At 37.3% G+C, this 9,950-nt stretch overlaps 1 long non-coding RNA gene across 1 annotated transcript; it reads right to left on the reverse strand.

Moving 5' to 3' along the window:
• Nucleotides 1-291: 291 nt before the first annotated feature.
• LOC143680779 (uncharacterized) lies at nt 292-4,198 on the reverse strand. The gene is made up of 2 exons (XR_013174175.1): nt 2,475-4,198; nt 292-688 (listed from the first exon to the last, which is right to left on the reverse strand). It is a non-coding gene; the product is annotated as an uncharacterized LOC143680779 (long non-coding RNA).
• Nucleotides 4,199-9,950: the final 5,752 nt, after the last annotated feature.

Here is a 9,950-nt window from a genome sequence, read left to right on the forward strand (position 1 = left end):
TCTCTCCAAGTTCCCCGGAGAGATTGAGTCCAATTACCTATGGTGCTACCCTCCTTAATGCTGCATGCTTTATTTGCTTCCTTCCCTTCCCAATGCACTTACCAAAGATGCTTCTGCTTTCTGGAATCACCTCCTAAGTACTTGCACTCACATTTTTGCATCAGGGTCTGCCTCTGTGTAAACCCAACCTAAAACAGTAGTGAAAAATCAAAATGGTTTACAGAAGTGGATAACACTTCTCTTTTTAGGGAGTTGTTGTAGGATGGGTTCTCCAGAAAACAGACTCTCAAATGAAGTTTAGAGTGTAGACTCTTTAATAAGGAATCTTGTGTAAAGGAAGGAATACTGGCAGAATTACGCTGCGGGAGAAGTGGAGATCTGATGCGGGCTCAGCCAACTTCACAGCAAACTCTGGAGCTCCCATGACTTCCAACACAACTTGATTAGTCACTCGATGTGCTTTGGGAAGGGTATGACCTTGGATAAGAGAGCTCACTGCAGCTGAGCCAATCCTGGAAAGGAATGATGGCTAAAGAATATCTGCCCTCAGGAGCAGGGGCAAAAAGTCCTTCCATGAGGGGGATTCTGAACAGTGCATCTTCATCTCCATAGTCCATTCCCTTCTGCTGTTTGGATCCATTTCTTCAGGTAACTTTGGAATACAGAACTTCAGGATTCTGGTAAGCTTCTTTCTCAGAGAAGGTTAGAGAAAAGAAGGTTAGAGTGACAAATTACCTTTTTCCCCTACCACTACACCTGGTCTCAGGGGCACAACTGATAGTTCACTTCTCTTTTCTCCACTAACCACTGTAGATTCCACTCACCCTCGACTAGCATGTCTGCTGATTTAAATGGTTTATCTAGTGGTGTGACCCACATCCTCACCTCTCAAGGACCTGAGCCTCTACTCAACACAAATGGGCATGGGAGTACAAAGAGGCATCTTCAGACCTGCCTAGATACCAAACAAAAGTCCCATCGTGTAACAGCAATTTTTTTCTCATGATCAAGGTCAATTATACCTGCCAAGATGATAATGCCTCTTCTTTACTGCTCATACCTTAGTGCCAGGAACTGGAAGTGCTCAAAGAGCAGCTGTGGTTTATAGATCAATTGGACTCTTGTACCGTTCCCTAGCAAAATTATTCCTATTTTTGGATGAAGATCTCTAATCCTTTAGAGCCCAGAATTCAGATGTATGTGATAAAAATGTTCCAAATGGGTTGCTAGGAGTGAAAGGAAGAGGAATTTCACCTATTTGCATCTCTTGGTTTCTCAACCTACGTATGTCTCCTTTTGAGGGCACAGCACCATACAAAGGTGTATATCTCCTAGAGAATTATTCCTCATCCTAATAAAGTACTGCCTCTGATATGACTTGTAACTTTGCCTTGGTAGACCTTTCACTATCGAAACATACTACAACTTCTGACTGCTTGGATATGTAATAAGACCAATAGCTTCCAGAGTCATGAGTCTACTCTCACACCTCTTTTGATCTAAAGTGGAATCTGATCTGTTGTGATATGAGATCCTCAACCAGTGGATCAGACATTCTGTAAGCTCTCCCATAGTGGCCAGCTAAGGTCATAAAGGCTATAAATTCAAACCCATCCTCAGCATATGGGACAAACCTTTCAGTATGTCAGGGTGGAACAGGTCCATTACAGTTGAGTTTTAAGTGGCTGGTTGGACTCCTCAAGAATGGTAACATATTGGAGTCTCAGTACTGGTCCCTGTTGTTGGCAGTTCAATATTCAGTGGTAATGGCTGGGCTGATTGATCATCCTCAAATAAATGACATACTGTTGGGACTCTTTCACAGCCTCCATCTCTACAACTTTGGCCACTTTGTTCACAGTCTTGGCCAGTGATGGAGGCTGGCTGACATCATCTGGACAAATCATTTTCTAGTTGGTAATTAGTATCTCTTCCATGGTGAATACTTCTTGTTGTGAAAGAAAAATGTTCACACTTCCTACCTACTCCTATAGCTCTATCTACAAGCCTCTACCACAGAGAAAGCCATTTGTCACTGCCATATAAGTCCATTTATATTTAGTATTGGGCCACCTCTCTATCCACAAAAACGGTTTGACCGGGTATACCACCTGTGATAGGTAGCTTCAAAAATGGGTCCCCATTATCCCTAGTGTCTGCTACTTGTAACCTTATGGTATCCACATCCCTTACCCATAAGTGTTGGTTGGACTTAGTGACATCTTTATATTGAATATAATATAGAAAAAGCAAGGACTATCACCAAGATTAAGTGACAAAGACCTTGACTTTCTAACTTGTTTCCACACTCCCTTCACGACTCCATTTTCTTGCTTGCTAATGAAGCAAACTGCTATGTTGTGAACTATTCAATGAACAGGATACAATGACAAGGTCTTTAGAGTGACTCTAGCCAAAAGCCAGCTAAGAACTGAGACCTCCAGCCCAACAGCTTGTGAGGAACCAAATCCTACCAATAATCAGGTGAGAGCTTAAAAAATCTATCTCCGGCTGATCTTGAAATGACTGCAGCCTTTGTGGATACCTCTTCCACAGCTTTGTAAGAGACCCTGAGCCAGAGGATTCAACAAATCCACACCCGGATTCCTAACCCACAGAGATAGTGACATAATAAATATAGCATTTTTAGGTCACTAAATTTGGGGGTGACCTAAATTTTAGGTCACTAAATTTGAATCCAGCCCATGCAACAGATAACTAGTATACTACACAATATATCAGCCTTAATGATAGAACTTTGAAATAAAGAATCTAATAATGAATTAAAGTTCTATCTGTTTATGCATGGGCTGGATTCACTACAATCATGTTTATATCCATATTCTTTCCCATTTCATTTTGGATCACTTCATCAAGATGATTCATCATTCTCCTGATTCTGTTTTCAGTTGTGTTTATGTTCCTTTTATTGCTTCTAATACAGTTTTTATCTCTATTCTGTTTTATTTTTAATTATATTTTGCCTATGAGCTCCTCCAACTTTTTTTTTCATTTGTCTATGAGCTTCTCCAACTTTTCATCTCATTCTGTTTTCTTTATGCACTGACTTTGGAGATACTATATTCTCTCTTACTGTTTTTTAAAAACAGTAAGTTTTTAAATTATTTGTCAGAGTACTATCTGAAAATTATTTGTGCTCTGTTTCTTTGGTTACTACCCCTCTTATATGTGTTCTTCATCTAGTATTAATTATGGTTATTTCCTCTGCTTACATTTTTATACACAGATTCTGAATCAGTCCTTTATTATTAGTTGAATGGGGCCAGCTACTTTTCAGGATTGTGACTTTTCAGGATATGTCTCCTTCTCAAGGTCCAAGCAAGCATGTGTTCGCTCTCAACATCTTCTTAGTCCAAATTTCACAGTATATGAGCAAGAAGTAAAGTTTAGTTTCTGCTTTTCAATTGTGGTCATCCTCTTAGTTTATTTTTTCTTTACTTTTAATTATTTTCATTGACTTGGTGATTTTGAGGGAAGGAACCAAAGTTAAAAATTCCTTTACCTCATTATCTCTAATTGGAATTTTATTCTGATGTCTTAAAAATAACAAAACTAATAAATTTCACTTTAAAATACCAGATTTCAAATTGAATTGCATATCTCATATACCAGGAATTGCCAAGAGACAATAACAGGTGGATTTCCACATTAAAAAAATGATGATACCTCCTCAAAACAATATTTAGGCTTTTCATGACTGCTATAGATAAATAAATAGATGATTAATAGATGGATATTGTGTATATACATGTATACATAATAATTATTATTTTACTGCTATTTTAATAAGTCTTTTTTCTTCCTGCTTGGCTCTCAGGTATTGCTTTTTGCTGTAATCATTGTACCCAACTCTGTCACCTCTTTCCCCTCTACCTTGATTCACCATTTGTAACCTCTAAGGGACAGATAAAAAAGAGAAGCATAGGTTTCTGAGTATAAAATGTAAGGAAAATACTATAAATGACAGCTTTAAGCGCTCACACATTAAAAAGGGTACATTAGTATTGGCTGTGGATTTCTTCTTACGGTATTCATTTACATAGGGTTTTTCTTATTTATTTTTTCATGTCCATTTATATTAGAAATTGAGTTTTCTATATATGTAAAGGTAACATCAGTGAATCTTTAGCAAGTTATTACTTATTCATTTTAACTAACAAAATGTATAGAAACTTACTGTAATGACAATGACATGTAAATAGAAACTTCAACATGTCTTCATAGAGAAAATTGATACTTTGCAAATTTTCAGTCATAGATATTCTATATTATCTTCTATTTTTTGTAGTTCACTATTTCACTTTTACCTGCTTCACTGAATAATCAAGGACTCAGATAAATAATTAGGGCAAATAAAATATCCACAGGGTTTAGTCTATTTGTTACACCAGCCAGAAAAGAGGCATGAAATAGTTTAATATCTTTTTAAAGTTTAAGTGCTCTTTTCAGAAAAGTGTGCATGATGGCTCGGTGAATCAGATTTATGCTGTTTTGAGAATCTTAAGGAACATTTTGACATAGAGTGTAGATTATCACAAAACCACATCACAACTCAGTTTTATTGTACTTTTTATTAATCTTATATAAAATCTGACAGTTAAAAAAGTCTTAATCGATTATTGGAAGGGTCTTATATTAAGATTTTCCATGACTTGTCATCAAGTATTATAAGATGATCAATTAATAGATTTATTTAGTTCCTTTTTATAAAAATAAATTTGCCAGTTTCCATCTGTTTTTCAATACCAGAGGTTATAATCAAAATGGAAACTACTCATTATACAAAGCCAAAATGTTAGCAGTCTCTAATAAGGAAAATAACATAACAATTATGTTGATGAACAAATGCCATCACTAATTCCAAAGTAATAATGCAAAAGCAAAATATTTCTAAATGACCTATGAATAAGTATCACTTATGGTTAATACCTGGTTTCCTTTCTCAATTTTTAATCATGCCAATAATAGCCCTCCTTCTCTCCCCTGAACCATCAATGTGAAGAAAGCTCTTTGTTTGGACTGAAAGTCATCTATCTCAACTTTGATATTTGCCTACCCTTAAATTTTTTCATCTTTTGCCTCTCATAAATAAGTCAAGTCCACTTATGAAGTCTTCATTTATTTAAAAGTCCCACTGAGTGTTTGTTGCTGTACATGTGACTCAAGAGCACATTTACTTAAAATCAAATATTTTCCTACTATTCTCATGTCAGGAAGTACCAAGTAAGTAAATGGAAAATCATAACAAGAAGAGATTCAAAATACACTGAACATGACTTACTGCGGCAATCCAGATTCAAAAATAGAATTTTAATTATTTTATCTGAAGGGCAATAAAATAAAAATGGCATTTAGATACCTGTTTTAACAAGCCATCTTCCTTTGGGAAATAAAATATAATGGAGTATTATCTGAAATTTCTTCTCAGTGTCCGGTCACGCTACATTAACAACCACAATTGAAATTTCTGCCACAGACATTGTCAGGACCAGGAACAGAGAGAACATATCCAAGTAGAATCTCTAGCTTTCATATTCTCCTCCTCTCATCCATCCTCTTCACATCTGACAGACATGAGAAATTTGGTTCTCATTAATAGGCGCCCAAAAAGTCAGCTCTCGACCACATGTATTTTATCATAAACCCTGTAAAGCATTTAATTCCTGACAGCTTAATTTTCTGAACCAATCTTAACCTAGCATTAGGGAAGCTAACCTATTCTTGAGCTTCACTTTTTTCTGAAAAGTACAAGAATATGTTAATGTTAACACTTGATTTTTGCCAACACTCTTACATTCTCCCTACTATAGGACATCTCATGGACATCAATCTGCCCATGCCTGCTTCTTGGGGCGCACACTGACAAACGGGATTTATTCCTCTGGCTCTGACAACAGTCCAAAGTATGTTCAAGTTGATGTTAACTAATGCACAGAACACTTCCTCATAAATATGACAGGGTTGTGGCCACTTACTGAAAAGACATACAAGCTTTTCCCCTATAATTGACTAACTCCTCACAGATAAAGATGTATTGAGTAAGCCCCCAAGAAAATCGACAAGACTTGAACCTTTCTCCAGAATCCACGTTCAGGCTGAGGCCCGAATACATATCTTCTTTTCATGCTCCAACAGGATAATGCAGAGTCCAAGGCACAGGCAGACCTGGGTGTGAAATCAGCTCCAAAATTTATGTGGTCAAATGGACTGGCACTGGACTCATGCTGCCTAGTTCAAATGCCAGATCAGATGATTCCCACTTCTACAAGTATGGGGGTTAGTTAAAGTCTCCATACTTCAGTTCTTCTGAATGTACAGATAAATGAGAAAAATAACGGTGCCACGTGGGATTATTCCAAAGATTAAACGAGATCGTCCACATGAAGTCATTCACAAAATGACTGAAACAGTGCCATGTTTATCCCTCAGAAAGCATGACTGCTTAAAACATTAAAAAAATGAAGTTGAGAGAGTTAATGATTCTTTTTCATAAGAGTTAAATAAAGATGATTAAAACCAATATCATTCTGCCTCCACCACACTACCTCTTACATTTCTTTGAGCTCAGCAAGCACATCCCTTTGCATTTATGCCTGGAATGCTGTATCCCCAGATGGCTCCTTTGCTTCTCCAGTCCTCTACAAACATCACCTTCTCAGAGAGGCTCTTTCTGATCACCTTTTCCAAAGCAGTACCGTGTATCACTCTCTACTCCTTTAGACCGATTTTGATGTTCTTCATAGCACTTAAAGCCATCTGACATTTCATTACATACTTATTCTCTTACTGTCTGTCTTGTGCTTACATAAAGGCAGGGATTTTTGTTCATTGCTACACCCTGACACCTTTAATAGTGATTGGCACATTATAGTACCAAAAATACGTGCTAAGGAAATGAATGCTTTTGCTGGATGACTTGTAATCAATCTATCTAGAGAAATAAAAGTACATGCTATGTACCACATACTGTGCTAGGTAAGGGGGTACAGCAGTGGCTCAGACAACACAGCTCCTCTCTTCATGAAGTTCACAGTTTCCAAGTCCACATCCTCCCAATTTCATCTATGCAAGGCACCAAAAGTAGAATGGGGATTTCTCTCCATTATTGAGCATTAGTTTTGATTTGTTTAAAAAAAAGCAAATACTTATATGCCAAGGTTTTTGTTTCAATACATGCGGTCCTAAAAGGAAACCAAGCTATAATATATTCTACTACAATCATTTTTTTAAAAGTATGACTGCTTCAGTAGAAACAAAAGCACAACTATATCTGAAGAACCTATTATATTGCCCCCAGCTTATAGTTCTTCCTGTTTGCTTCACTCAGGCAGGTACACGTACTTTGTTCATTTTCGTTCTTCAGCTCTTGCTATCAAAACCATGGACTATAAGAGGCACAACTTGGTTATGTCACACAAGGTTAAGTTCACAAACTCAGGAAGCCCGTGGTGGTTCGAAGCTGTCCGCACCCCAGAAAAGACATGTTTCTAAATCTAATCTATTCCTCTGGGAATGGACCTGTTTTAAGTAGGACCTTTTGATGAGGTTACTTCTGTTAAGAAAATATGGTCCTCCTCAATCAGGATGGGTCTTAATCCTCTTAGTGGTCACCTTTATAAACAGCAAAATTCAGACAGGGAGAGAGGACGCCACAAAGAAATCAGCTAGAAGCTGAAATCAATGGAACTCAGAGGAGAACTTAGAGAACAGGAGACAACCACCACGTGCCAGCCATGTAACAAAATAACAACCAAGGATGGAGGCAGCTAGCCCCAGAACACCACAGTTTTGGGAAAGAGAACATTGCCTTGATGATGGCTTGATTTGGACTTTCTCTTAGCCTTAAATAAAAGCAAATAAATTCCCATTGTTTAAGCCAAACCACTGCATGATATTTGCTCAAGCTGCCTAGGAAACTAAAACAAATTTTGGTATCAGGAGAGTAGAACGCTGCCATTGCAAATAACAAAAAAAAGTGGAAACAGCTTTGGAATTGGGTGATGGATAAAGGCTGGAAGAATTGTGAGGTACATGACAGAAAAAGTCTAAATTGCTTTGAAGAGGTGTTGGTAGAAAGTGCTAAAGGCACTTCCAATGAGGTCTTACAAAAAAGAATAAGAAAATAAGAAACAAAAAAAGACAAAACAAATGAGGTCTTAGAAGAAAATAATGAAGGTGTCATTGTAACTGGAAGAAAGGTGAACCTTGTTTTAAAGTGGCAGAGACTTGGCAAAGTTGAATCCTGATGTAGTTGGAAGGCCGGGTTTAAAGGCAACGAACTTGGATATCTAGCTTAGAAGATTGTGAAGCTAAGGGTGGATAATACAGCCTGGTTTCTCTTTGCACATATAGTAAAATATGAGAGGAAAGGAGATAAACTGAGAGCTGAACTCTAGGGCACAAAGAAACCAGAAACTGATGGTTTGAAAAATTCTGAGTTTTCGGAAAGTGAGTCCCCAGAGAATAGAGCTCCAAGGTGACAGTTTCACTGAACATGGAACCAGTCAGCAATCTCTGTGGAAGTCAGGACTGGAGGAGCAGTTATCTGGAAAGGATCTGTGGAAAGTCCTATTGTCTCGTGGTTTTGTCCCCTGGGAACTACGTGCAAAATTGACACATTTTTTGCATAATTTGGATGAGCAGAAAACTGCCGTCCTGGACTAAAAGGAACTGCCAGAAGCTAAACATCAATAGGTGCCAGAAGAAAAGGCAGAGATCAGGAGACGCTATCATTTGCCTTGCCATGTGACAAACTAAGAACCAAAGATTGCCAGCAGCCATCTCCACAACACCAGTCTTCAGGAAGAAAGCACCACCCGGATTTGAACTTTCTTTTAGCCTTAAAACCATAAATAAATCCTCATTGTTTAAGCTGAGCCATTTCATGGAATATGTTTGAGCAGTCTAGGTAACCAAATCTGCTCACCTCTTTAACTGTTTTAGATGGTCATGTTTAGACAAACAAACAAGTAACAAAGTATAATTGTCACGGGGTGGGGGGTGGACTCAAAGAAACAAATGCAACAGCTTTCTTCTCTGTGCACTGAAGCTAACAGGATGCTCCAGAGATGCTTATTCTTACCAGTAGAAATGGTACAATCAATAATGCTCTTCTCAAAAAACATAGAAAAAACAGTTATAAACGGTTCCCTAAGTCAGTATTTCACTGCATTTCTTTAAATCAGCTTTAGAAAGCACTCTGTTGCGAAAATAATAGACAGTATGAGCTGTGTGCTTGCCAAGACAATCATTCTCTTATGAAACATTAGTCTAATTTCAACACCATAATTATTCTGGCACTAATTCAACAGAAACTCTCTTACAGCAGGCATGGAGTTTAAATGTTCCTGGATCATAACAATCATAAAATTAAGAAAAAAAGTATATACTGATAGTGGCAACCTACAACCAAAATGTCAAAAAAAATCAGTTAAACTCCCCAACTGTTAATGGCCCATTGTTCAATCAATTCCACCTCACTGCTCCAGCAGATCCTTAAGTCACTGAGAATTAATTCATTCTTGCCGCTCTCCCGGGGCTTCAAAGTTTAACTCAGGTAAGAATCACAGCATCCCTTCTTAAAGGTTACCTTAAATATTTTCTAAATTAACAGCCTGCTGAAATATGTTTGTAAAATTCCAATAAACTAAAATTCATGGACATTTACTCATATTTCTTATGAACAAAACAACATCACAATTCCAGATTCTGAAAAGAGCATCAGACTGAAAAAAATGTTAGAAATTCTAATTCCAATTTTTCAGTAACTTGGTAAGTGACCTTGAGTAGGTCACTTGACGTCTCTGAATCTCAGCTTCCTTACATGAAAAGGTAAGATGATTGTACTTGTCCTACTATATCACTTGATTATTGACCAAATAAAATGAACTATATATAAATTAACTGAAAACTGTAAGTGTTGCACAAAT

This window comes from Tamandua tetradactyla, chromosome 4 (assembly GCF_023851605.1).
Source record: "Tamandua tetradactyla isolate mTamTet1 chromosome 4, mTamTet1.pri, whole genome shotgun sequence".
Classification (NCBI taxonomy): domain Eukaryota; kingdom Metazoa; phylum Chordata; class Mammalia; order Pilosa; family Myrmecophagidae; genus Tamandua; species Tamandua tetradactyla.